Raw genomic sequence first — 12,109 nt, forward strand, 5'->3', positions numbered from 1 at the left:
CTTGAGCTTTCTTTGTCCCCTCTCCCCTTCAGGGCTTCATCCCATGGTACTTCACTAAGCAGGTCCCTGAAGAGGTCAAAGTCTGCTCTCTTGAAGTCCAGAGTAGTGAGCTTGCTGCACAGTCTCCTTGTTGCCCTGAGGATCTTGAATTCTGACATTTCATGATCACTGCAGCCAAGGCTTCCCTTGAGCTTCATGTTAGCCACCAGCCCCTCCTTGTTGGTGAGAACAAGGTCCAGCATGGCACCCGTTTTCGTTGGTTCCTCTACCACCTGGAGAAGGAAATTGCCATCAATGCATTCCAGGAACCTCCTGGATTGCTGGTGCCTTGCTGTGCCTTCCTTCCAACAGATACCCGGTGGATTGAAGTCCCCCCATGAGGACCACAGCTTGTGAATGTGAAGTTACTCCTATCGTCTATAGAGGGCCTTGTCCACTTGGTCATCCTGGTCAGGTGGCCTGTAGCAGACCTCCACTATGATATCACCTTCTGCTGCCTTTCCTCTAAACCTGACCCATAAGCTCTCTGTCAACTCCTCATCCATCCCCAGGTCAAGCTCCATGGACTCCAGCTGGTCCTTGGCGTAAAGGGCGACACCCCTTCCTCTTCTCCCCTGCCTGTTTTTCCTAAAGAGCCTATACCCATCTATTCCTACACTCCAGTCATAGGAGCTATCCCGCCACGTCTCAGTGATGCCTATAACATCATAGCCTTGTAGTCGTGCACACATCTCTTAACTCTTCTTGTCTGTTCCCTATGCTCTGTGCATTTGCACAGAGGCATTTAAGTGGGCCCCCCATTGAAGCCAGCTTGCCAGCTGGAATGCTTACTGGCTGGAATTCATTATCTTGCACTTCACATGCTTTCTTGTTGGCCTGCAATCCATCTCTGGTGCCAGGGCATCTATTTCCAGCACTGGCCTTGAAGTGGGATAGATTGAGGATCCCCTCCCCTGGAAAATCTAGTTTAAAGCCCTCCTTACTAGATTGGCTAGCCTATCCAAGATCAATGGATTAAATTTATTTTGGGGATAACATTTCATTCAACCAAATTATATATATTTTTTTAATTTTCATTTGTTGTTTGAATTAAACACCCTTTTATGGAAAGCTTCATCTATCTCAGGAGGATTCATAGGAGAGAACATGACAGTCTAAGACTGATTAGATGCAACGGTAAGTTTAGTTTTAAGACACACATGGCTGACCAGTGTGGCCAAAGGTGACAAGTTGTGACAAGTTGTAACAAGTTGTGACAGTATAATTTGAAACTACAGCGTGAATTCGATAGAGAAATTTTGGTTGGTGATTTGATCCATCATTCTTTCTGATAAATTAGATGTTGTCTTTCCCTGCTAGTCCATTTGAAGGCTTGACCAGTAGTCACACATCTGGCTTGTGGGCTTTGCCACTTCTCTTTTGCTACTTTTTCAATGTCACAGTCCCCAGATGTTGGTCACTTCCCTTGTAAGAAGGCCTTAGGCCTTCCATTTAATTTTGGTATTTGCTGTGCTTGGACTGTTCTGCATCTTCTGCCAGCTCTTCTGGCCTTGGATTAGCCACCACCAGTGTCCGCAGCTGAGGGCACAAAGATAAGTGTGCCAGCGCTGCCATGGGGTTGCAGGAAGATGAAAGAAAATGGATTCTGGAAACAAGCAACACATAAAATCAAAGCTTATTGCTCTGGAGTCAACAGGGATGCAGTTTTGGAGAGTGCAAGGATAAGCATTACAACCAAAACTGGAACTGCCTCAGCACCTGCAACTTAAAAGACCATGAGTGTGTTGAGGTAGTGAATTCAAAATAGTTTAGAAGAAAGGGGAGAAGGGAAGTTATTTTTTCCCCCACAGAAAACTGTTGACCTTGTAATGTAATAATTCTTATGTCATCATTTATAACTATGTAACATTAGTCTTCTGGTATTCCTTGGTTTTAGGGCAGCTTGCTTAAGTACTGACATGGTGTGACTGATCATAGGGAAGCTATAAATAATCTTCAGATGTTGTAATGGGATTAATTAACACCACATCAAACATTTAAAATATTTTAATTTTTTTTCTCCATGGTTGATTCAGTGTCAATTCTGCCAATATTTTATTTTTGAGAAAAAGTGTATGCTGTAGTTCATATTTCATAGTTGATTGGTAATAAATAATGGTTATGCATATGTATGTAGATGAAATGTTGCCTTTACATAAGAAACTTAATTTGGCAGTCTTTAAATACCATTTAAACTCAGTACATAAAGTGTCTTAAGACTCTGCAAAGGTCTAACAGCAGGGATGAAGTGTGTAATTTCTTAGTATTTCAGGAGAGGCTGAAAACAACAAAGTAGAAAAATTGGTCCCCTCTTTGCCTAGTAATATCAGCTTTCTTCATGGGTTTGCTTCTTGTGGTGTTCTCATCAAAGCATGGCAATGTTATAAGCAAGTGAAATAAAAAGGACCAAGTGGCCTTGTTTCTGTTTTAAGATATGTTTTCCTTCAAACTGATTTACCATAGATAATGTGGAATTAAAACTTAATCAATAATTAAAAGCATCTTCACCCCATTTCCCAGAACAGAATTTAATTTCTGCTTTTATGAGCAGCAGTGGAAAGCAGCGAAGCCTAGATTTGCTGCCAATAAATGTAGACCTAGAATATCAGAATGAGAAGTGAGCGAGTGTATAATGGCATTTCCTTATCTAAGCACATGTTCATGAATACGGTGAGGGTGTTTGGAGGAAGGAGATAGAAGACAGGGCAGAGGCTGAGTAAGAGGACCATTATTTAGCAGAAAAGGAAAAGTCTGATTCACAATATGGGGTTTCACTGAAGGGGAAAAAAATGTATACGCATTCCAGTTGGTGTGAGCAGACACCCAAAATGCTCAAATAGGTCTGTGAAAATTGGAAACTGGGACCTAGTGAGGTGAAGAGACCATGTCTCTATGTGTCTGTATGTACATATAAATAAAATTGCTTGCTATTTCTCTTCCTAGTAACACATTGTCTTATTTAAAGGATGATAAAGTAAATTAATTCTGAACTCATTGCTTTCTTTATGGAGGCTGGGAGGGAGGGAATCCAGCCATTCTGGCTGTATGCTTTCTCAGCCTGGAGTTCTTCTCTGCTTATCTCTCATCTTTGCAGCATGGTCTGCACCCTCCAGCTGCTGAGATATTGTACTAATGCAGCTTGGACCTGTTGTTTCTCTTCAGGCTAAATATCTACTGATGGATCCATCTGTACGTGCTCTCCTTCCAAATCTTAAGAGTCTCATCTCATTGCTTTGTTGCATCCAGGTTTCAGATAAGTTGCTGGAATTTGTTATGTCAAAATTTTGTTATAAGCAAAAGGAATGATCAGTGTTTGCGGAGTCAAGAATTTGCAGTTAGCCTAGTGAAAGTCTTAGCGGTCTGATCAAAGAATTATTGGTAGTTGAGTTACAGTGATACTGGTATTTGTTTTGAATTGTGTACAATCAAAATGATGAATGCACAGACTTTGTAGTATCTGCTCTTTCTCTGCTGCTATGTCTGCCCTTCTAAGGTGGGTTGTTTCAGTTGGGAGGAAGGAGGGATATGACCTCCGAAGCCCCCACTGGGAGGTCTATGAGGTTGATGTTGGTAGCTTCTTCCTCATTCCGAAATCCACTTGAGTCATTTTCATATGTTTCTACAAGTTGTTCTTTCTGTGCTGCCTTGTAAATCCATGTTACAATCCATGTCAATCCCTCCAGATTTACTATATAATGATGTATTTACATGTATTTGGTACTTGCTCTTTGTTGCCCCTGTGAGTGGCTTTGCCCAGCTCCCAGGCTGCAGTCCTGCGGCTAGCAACTGACTATTGCTAGCCACAGGCCTCTGTGTCATTCTGTGACTTTCTAGTCCTCTACAGTTGTTCTGTGTCTCTACTCCTCTATACTGCTTTTTATTCCAGCATATTAAACAGTTCACTTTACACAGAATAATTATTATTGCTTTTTTAGTTCCAGGTATATGTGTTACAGTAGCTGCTACATCGCACAACTGTACAAAGCTGAGCAATAGCTAAAACAAAGTAGGCAATAGTCATTTGATTAGCAGACTGTTGCTGTTCAATCCTAAAACAATTCTCCAGACAGGCCAAGACACGTTAAGACAGAGTGCGGCAAGTCCCAAGGCTTGTGTGATGAGCTTAACACAAAGCCTGTGGCCCATTACAAACAACGGCAGCGCCATATTTATGGGCTACGTGGTCCTGCTTTGCGTGGTCTGTAGTGAGGAGCAACCAGTGCTCTTCATTTAGGTAACCTGGATGCAAATATGTTGAATTTGTGAAATTGCTGCCACGCTCTGGACCTTGGTGCTGCTGCTCACGTGATTTCAAAGCTTGCAAGAGGCTGCTAGGAAGTGACAAGGCATAAATTTAGTGTGATCTGGTGATGTCTAAGTGAAGTGGCATTCTGGACCTTTTTCTGGGGAAATGGATGACCTTGGAATTTTAAAGATAGTACTTGGATCAGCACATCTGAGGGAATATTTGAAAGTAGCACTCCTACTGTAAGCAGAAATTGTATCAGACAAAGGGGCTCTTTCTGTACATTTGAAAAATTTTAAAGGGATTAACTTTGAGTTCAAATGCAATCTGCTTTGTTTTTACAGAAAGTCTATATGGTCCTTAACTATTTTATTAACATTTCAAAATTATTTTCTTGCTGGGAACTGCAGTAGTAGATAGTGGGAAAATCCTGGCTAGTGGGAAAGTTCCCATTTGCAAATTGGCTTTGTAAAGACCTCTGAAGGTTGAATCTGGTCAAAGTAGTTTCTTAAAATATTGGTGGTTTGCACAGTAGCTTTTGGTTTCATTTACATTTATCATGCAGTTATCCAATGTTTCATTAGAAAACTGTTACTTCTTCTCTCAAAAGAACCTTTGTACCTGCCATCATGAAAGAAGCTTTAGGGGCTTTTACATACAAGTGGACAAAGCTATGTAGCATTGTATGTTGAATAGTTGAAAGGGCTTGAATGCATTTTCAAGGTATGAGCTTCGTTCATTATAGAAATACTCTCTGTGTTCTAAAATAGATCAAAAATGTGCCAGGAAATAATGGAGAGCTGTTTTGAGTGTTTTAGAGAACAATGCTATAAGCAAAAGACCCCTGGTCTGTATATCCAAGGTTGAGAAAAAAGAATTATTTTTTTCTTTCCTGACTATGACATTGGTAGCATTTTTCTATGAAATGTTTTTAAAGAAACCCCGCAGTAGTAATAACCAATCTCTGTATACTTGCGTGCATATATAGTTATGAGATGTGCTAGAATAATACCAATTAGTTAGTTTAAAGCAGGTAATACAGATAAAAGAAAATTAGTGTAAAGCAGATAATTCAGTGCTGTTACATATTTCAGAGTGCTGCGTAAGTTAAAGAAGCTGTATTAACAATTTTGGGTCTGTGTGCATTTATATCCAACATCACCTGTATCTCGCCACCACAGTAGCCTTTTGGATGTGCTGTGGATACTCCTCTCTGCGGTCCACCACAAGTCCCAAATGTGTTCACTTCTCTTCCCATGCCCGTGAAGTCTCAGTGCGTTTGCTCTCTCCCATTCTTCAGTGGGCTCTCTTCGATAAACAGAACTGTTCCTTGTCTCTTAAGCCTACCTAGTGCTGTACTGAACCTTCCTGGCTGAAATCGATGGGCACCTGCATGAGGATCTGAGCTTCTCCTATAGCTAACACCCATCTCTGTGCTAGCAGGGCAAGTCAGGTAGTGCTTGTGGTGACTGGTGTGGAGTTTGATCTGGGCTGGTTGATCAGCTAGCAGCAGACCCTCAGCAGCTAGACAGGCTAGATGGAAAATATGGGAGCTGGACTACCCTAACTTTGCCTCTGTGAGGTACTAATAGGGTTGGCTTTTTTCTTCCCAGCTGCCACAGAACTTGTAGAAACTTACTAGCTTAGAGGTCTCCATCCACTTTTTTCAAATGATGGAACTGTCAAAAATTATTATTAAAAAAAAAAAAAAAAAAAAGGTTGGATAGACACATGAAAATTACATGAGCTCTGTTTTTTAAGCAGCAGGGTAAAAAAAAGATGGGAGTTATATTTGTTTGCTAGAAGAAAAATGGGTTTAAAAGCAAATTACTGGTTGAAAATAATTGTGTGTGTTCAAATTTGATCAGTTTTTTGCATGCATGCTTAATTTCCAAGGCTACTAAAATCATTATATCTGAACTGAAACAATATTACAAACTGTTTGAAAATTTTAATTTTTCATTAAAATGTAATTGGTATGATTTTTTTGTCATGTTAAGTAGGGACATAGAAGCAGAAAGGATTAGTCTTGTCAGTCACCTGTTACTGATGCTGCATAATAAGCATCTGGGTTTCCACAAGATACTGAAGGTGGTCGTAATCTGAACAAACAGGGCTATCTGTAACTGTAGGACTCTTATGTGTGTGTACGTTGGTTTGGATTAGAATGAAATAGCAATGGAAAAGCTGCATAAATACGAAGAACTTCTTGTCTGGTTTGTCTCTCTTACAACTAAGCCAAACTTGCTAGCAGAAACATTTTAAAAGTTGTTTTCTGTTATATTAGGTAAACTGGGGCTTGTTCTGCATTTTATTTCCTGTGTTTAGGGTATTTAGATCATCTTGCCATTAAACATGTAACAGCAAACCTACAGTAAACCAGAGACAAGAGAGATGGGAAATATGTTCCTCCTCTCTATTTTGTATTCAAGACAGTGAAAGAAATGAGCTTTAAAAATAGATTATAGTAGCAGTACTTTTTATCTGAAATTGTGTTTGTAGAATTATTCAATATTGGGTTATTACATAACATAAACCAAATTATCTGATGATACTGTTTTATTCTGCCCAGAGAAATTATTTTATTTTAAAGAGAATGTACTGCCTTAGGCTTAATTCTGTAAGTGGTCCTTGGCCATTTCCTTTGTTTTGGGTGGGGAGCAGTATAATATTTTTCTATATTGGTGAAAAGAATTTCTGATGGGTTTTCTCAAACTTAGTGTAGATGCTGCTGTTCTCATGCTGGCTCTTATGATTATTTAATATTGTTGAAACAAACCACTAGGTGGCAATATCAATTAAAAAAATTCCAAGAAGTCCAATTAAAGTTGTCATCTAAAACAGGATGCTAAACAGTAGGTTTGATTAAAGTTAAAACATTAAACTTGCTTCTGTGTAAAATTGTCTTGATCTAGAGAGGAGGTGTTGTGCCAAAGCACTTGGTGTGGCTGATTGGTGATTGAGGACAACTGGGTGTATTTGCCTGGATACAGAGGAGACATCGTTTTCACTTTCATATGTTTGCAATATATATGACACATTTGAAAAGGTGGATTATTATCATACTACTTCTTGATGAAACTTGTTTTAGCCTGCCAGTTAGAAAGAATTAATTGAGGTTGTATCAGTGCTACTCGAGAAACAAATCCTCACTGGCATGAATGTAAAACGTTTTAAACTAGTTAATGTGAAATCAGTATGAATTTACTTCTGGATGTGGATGAACTTATGAAATACCGAATGTGTCTGTTAGAAATAGACACTTGTTAATGCATGTGCTGATTATATCTTCTTTGGTGTAGGTGCCACTGCACAGCACACAGGCTGGGTTTGTACGTGAGATAAAAGGCTGAAGAGACTTGTCATTAAGTAGCTTGTGAATGAAGTCTGCCTCCTGCTCAGCTTAGCACATACAGAAATCGTAGCCTTACATCCTAGGACTTGCCTTATCAAAGGTGTCTTGTAGTTTTTTTAGGTATGTATATCCTTTTTCTTATTGAAGATGCTGTTGCTAATATTCCTGCTGAGGAGCTGTTATAGTTTGTATCAGAGTCCTGTATGGGTTATTACTTTGGAAATACACACAATGAAATTGCTGGCATGCAGTAACAGTGGCATTTCTACTTGAATGTAGTTTTACTGGAGCTCCTGTCTGCTGGCTGCGTCCAGCCTGTAGCACTCCACATGCACTTTTGAAACATCTGTGTAGCATGCTGTTCTCTCGTTAGATTTAATTGAAGTGTGATAGCCTATCCCTCTTCCTGGGGGCTTTAGTTCTTTGGGGTTTGTTCCCAATGCTTTGTGCTGTCACTGATGGGTAAGCCGCTAACCCTGCTGTGGTTCTTGGGTGTTTTCGAGAACGTAGTGCTTTCTCTTGCTTTAACTCTTGGTGTTTATTTTTTCAGGTTTTATAATAATTTTATCTGGCAGTGCCTAGAGGAGATAATTTATCTTGGAGTGATTTATATTTTGGCTTTCTCTGTTCTTTTTGTCTGCTGTGTTTTAGGGTGTTGCAGTGACTTTGCTTCTCAGTCCTTATGTCATGCAATTTCTCCTAAATTATTTCTGGTGTGGATGATACAGCAGCAGCATTCCCTTTAAGTACTGCTTTTTTCAAGTGGAGTTGAAAATTCTTTGTTTGATGGTCTGTGTGCCCAGTCAGCTCTGTCATAGACCAGCCAGGACTGCTTGTTAGATTGAGAGTAGTGCTTCTTAAAATAAGTGGTAATGTTCCAGTAAGGGGCTACATCTAGGTATGTGAGGTCTGGGGAGATAAGGATCATGCCTGTTTGGGTGGTGGGGTTCGTTTGTGGGTTTTTTGTTTTGTTTTGTTTTACAGTACTGATTTAACTTCTACTGCTCCATGTTTTCTAAAGATAAGTAGTTACATCATACATGGTGGTATTGTCACTGTAACTTGATTCCGTGCATGCGCTTCCTCTCTAAGTGTAGACAGTTTAATCTTGCTGTATTACAGTAGACATTTAAATACTACTGGGAAGGAAAGGATTTCCAAAACTTTATTCTGTAGTAAGACCTACATCTGTAGAGTCTGCTGCTATTAAGACATTTATTAAGTTTAATAATTCATAGTTTATGTACTATACACTCTGAGGATGTGTAGAAAGTGCTTCGTGGGTATGGGCTATCTTGGGCACAAAGAGCAATAGAGCCACATCAAATCTGTATCTGGCATAACTGAGCACGGAATGTAAACACTAAATTTCACTTAGGAGGGGGACATGAGGCAAAATGAGTTGGGAAATGCTGTTAAAGGTTTTTAGACTCTCACCCAGAGTCCAGTGCTTTCTTGCTATGTTTTTCCTCTTTCTGGTACTCAAAAGTTGCATGTTCCTGTAGGTGAAGTACCCTCCTTGTGTTTGAGGTGGTCTGTGTTAGTGCCAGGTGGAAACTTGCTTATGTTATATATTAGGGTGTATTTTCTGTTGTCATGTCAATTTTGAATCCTGGTGGTATTTCTTCTTCTGTTATAAGGAAACACCTGTAATTCTCTTAGGCATCCTTTTTCTCAGGGGTATTGCAGACAAAAATACTGCCGTGTCATTTCTGCGTAACAGCTTTTCTTCCAGGTGTAACAGGTACTTTGCACAGTGGATGTCTGTGCCCTCGTGGCACTCTTGTTCTGAATGCTTTGCTTTCTGTGATAGCATGGTGTCCGTGTTACCATGGGCTTACTGTGTCTGAGCCTTTACAACTGTTTCTCCCTAACACTTTTCTAACACTTTTCTGTAATTTCCACCTTACTGTTTCTCCCTTGCCTTTTCAGGCCCCTCCTGGTTCTACAGGGACCAGGACAGACACGACAGAAACTGAATTTCCCTTGTGATTCAGTGTCCATCGTGCTTTGCTTGTTCTGTTGGCTGCTTTTTTTTTTTTTTTTTTTTTTTTTTTTTCCTTAGTTGGTTTGGTTTTGGTTTGGTCTTGTGGGTTCCCCCCCTCCGATGTTGAGTCCTTCATTAGAATTTTTTTTTTAATTCTGAGGAATCCCATCCTGAATGTCATTGTTCCTCTAAAAGCTGGGTCTTCTGTTACTGACTTCAGCTGCGTCAGTTACTAAGCAGGTCCTTGATCACATTCATGTTTGGGAGAGCGTTTTTTTTTTTTGGAAACAAGAGTCCTTGAATATGTTAAACCTCGTGCCCAACATCAAACCAATAGATGGACTGCTTGAACTACCTGCCTCAGCGAGCATCCTATCAGGATTGGTGCTCTGTAGATAGCCCTGCCTTTTTGTTAAAGGCACATCAGCAAGTGGGAGGTTTCGTGGGATGTCTGGGTTTTTTTTTATTTGCCTCATGCTGCAAATGTTAGCTCTGTTAACTCCTTCCACTTAATCTGATTTTAAATGTTTTTTGCAGTCTTTCCAGTTTAAAGCTTACAGGCTGCACATGCTTTCAATAATTTTTTCCATGTAAATCACTGGTTTGTTACTCTCCCTTCTGCTTCTTGAAGATAAAGTAAATTCTGTTGGTATGCACTTGGCTTGTGTCTCCCAGTGATCCAGGAAAACAGTACCTGGTTTCGCGTCTAGCAGCAATGCTGCCTTGGGGAGCAGGGACTGCAGGCTGCTTCTGTGGTAAGGGAGATGGGGGCTTCTGAAGAGGAGAAGACCTTATGGAGAAGATGCTCTAAAGCAGTAGAGGTTGAACACTCAGTATCCAAGCTAATTGATCCATTGTTTCTTTAAAATCACCAGAAGTGCTTAAAATAATTTACTGCTGCTTCCTGTACCTTATTATTTGTGCTCAGGAGGTGCTACCAGTGTATGTGTATTTGTAGTCCCTGGTAAATAAAAAGTCTTTGTGGTTGGTCTGTGTTCCAGTGGCTCCTTAAGCCTGACCTGACAGGCAGGGAACAGTGATTTGCAGTGACTTTGCAGAACCACAAGAAACACAAAATTGACAGAAGTAGTGGTCTGAGAGATTTTGATGGATGGCAGTGATCTTGGCTCCAAAACCTCCTTAGTCCATCTGCTGCCTGTGTGGATTTTCATTCTTCTTCCAAACTCCATGCTTTTGAGAATCGGGATCAGCAAAGCCTGGATCTATTTTTGGTAGCTGCAATACAAAAATATTCCTTTGTGTGTAGTAGAGCTATTTTCCTTACTTGTTTTTTTTCTTTGAAAAAGAAGACCAAATGCAATGCAGTTTGGCTGCAGGGAATTATATGACTCATTTAGTAAATACTGAATACAAAGCAAAGTAGTGTTTCTATTGTATTGAAGTTTTCTGCTGTATGGTTTTGTTGTCTCAGATTTTAATAGGCAAATTGTCCAAGTAGCGTAGGTCCAAGATGTTGTTTTGAAACATAACTAAGTTGTATGCTACAAAATATAGGTGTGCCCATTAAATTAAATTATTTTTCCATTTGTGTTCAAGTATTTGTTTGTCTTCAGGGTACGTGTTGAATTTTACTTCATTTCTACTGCAGTAAAAGGTGACGACTGTCAAACATGAATGAAGTTTAAAATATAAAAAGCTGTGTAAGTGATAGTCAATGTCTACAGCATTAAAATTTAAATTTTAGTTGACAAACCACACAGTTATCTGTGTGCTATGAGTAATTTGAACATAAAGACAAACTCAAATACTAAAGGGGAGTTGTTTCCACCACCACCAAAAAAAGGTGGCTTCTTTTAGTACTCTTTAGTATATTTTTTTTCCAATTATAATTTTTCGTCTGTTTAATCTTTCCACAAAGGTTTGGGAGTCCTGTGGGAGCAAGCGGGACATTGTCCATCAGTTGGTATTATAGCTCAGCTGCACGCTTGGGTTGACTTTTTTTTCCACTTCTGTTTGCATTGCACGATCAATAAAATCGGTCAAAGATGCACTATTTGAAATGCTTCACAGAAATAGATATTTAGTAGTTTTTTATTAGCATCATGGGGAGTATATAAAAAAATGGAACTGTTCTTGTAACTGTTATGAAATCGTGCCCAGCGTGATTTTTTCTCGCATGAAGAATGAGAAATGTAAGTAATAACTTGCTCCGATATGGGTGAAGGATCCCAACTATTGTCCTGTTCAGATTTTCTGTGAGTGCTGTCCTCTTCTACAATGACAAAAGTTTTCTTTTTATTCTTCAGTATAGGAATTACATTTAGTTTTGGTGGATTTAAGAGCCGGCAGCACACTGGCTTATTTTTTTTGTCAAGTAGAAGAGGTCTCATTACTTCATGCTGTGGTATGTTTAAAATTCTATTCTAATTTGCTTTGAACTGTATTTAGCTGATGAAACTAATCTCCATCTTAGTATGTTGAGGGGCTAAGATGAGCTTTACATGTCAATAAATCCCTTGAT

General features: G+C 39.5%; 1 protein-coding gene across 2 annotated transcripts in view; it reads left to right on the forward strand.

Moving 5' to 3' along the window:
- Window positions 1-12,109, forward strand: part of SRPK2 (SRSF protein kinase 2) — a 151,196-nt gene that overhangs the window by 14,993 nt on the left and 124,094 nt on the right. The gene's annotated exons all lie outside the window — the stretch shown is intronic.

Source organism: Leptosomus discolor, chromosome 1, assembly GCF_034619465.1.
Source record: "Leptosomus discolor isolate bLepDis1 chromosome 1, bLepDis1.hap2, whole genome shotgun sequence".
Classification (NCBI taxonomy): Eukaryota; Metazoa; Chordata; class Aves; order Leptosomiformes; family Leptosomidae; genus Leptosomus; species Leptosomus discolor.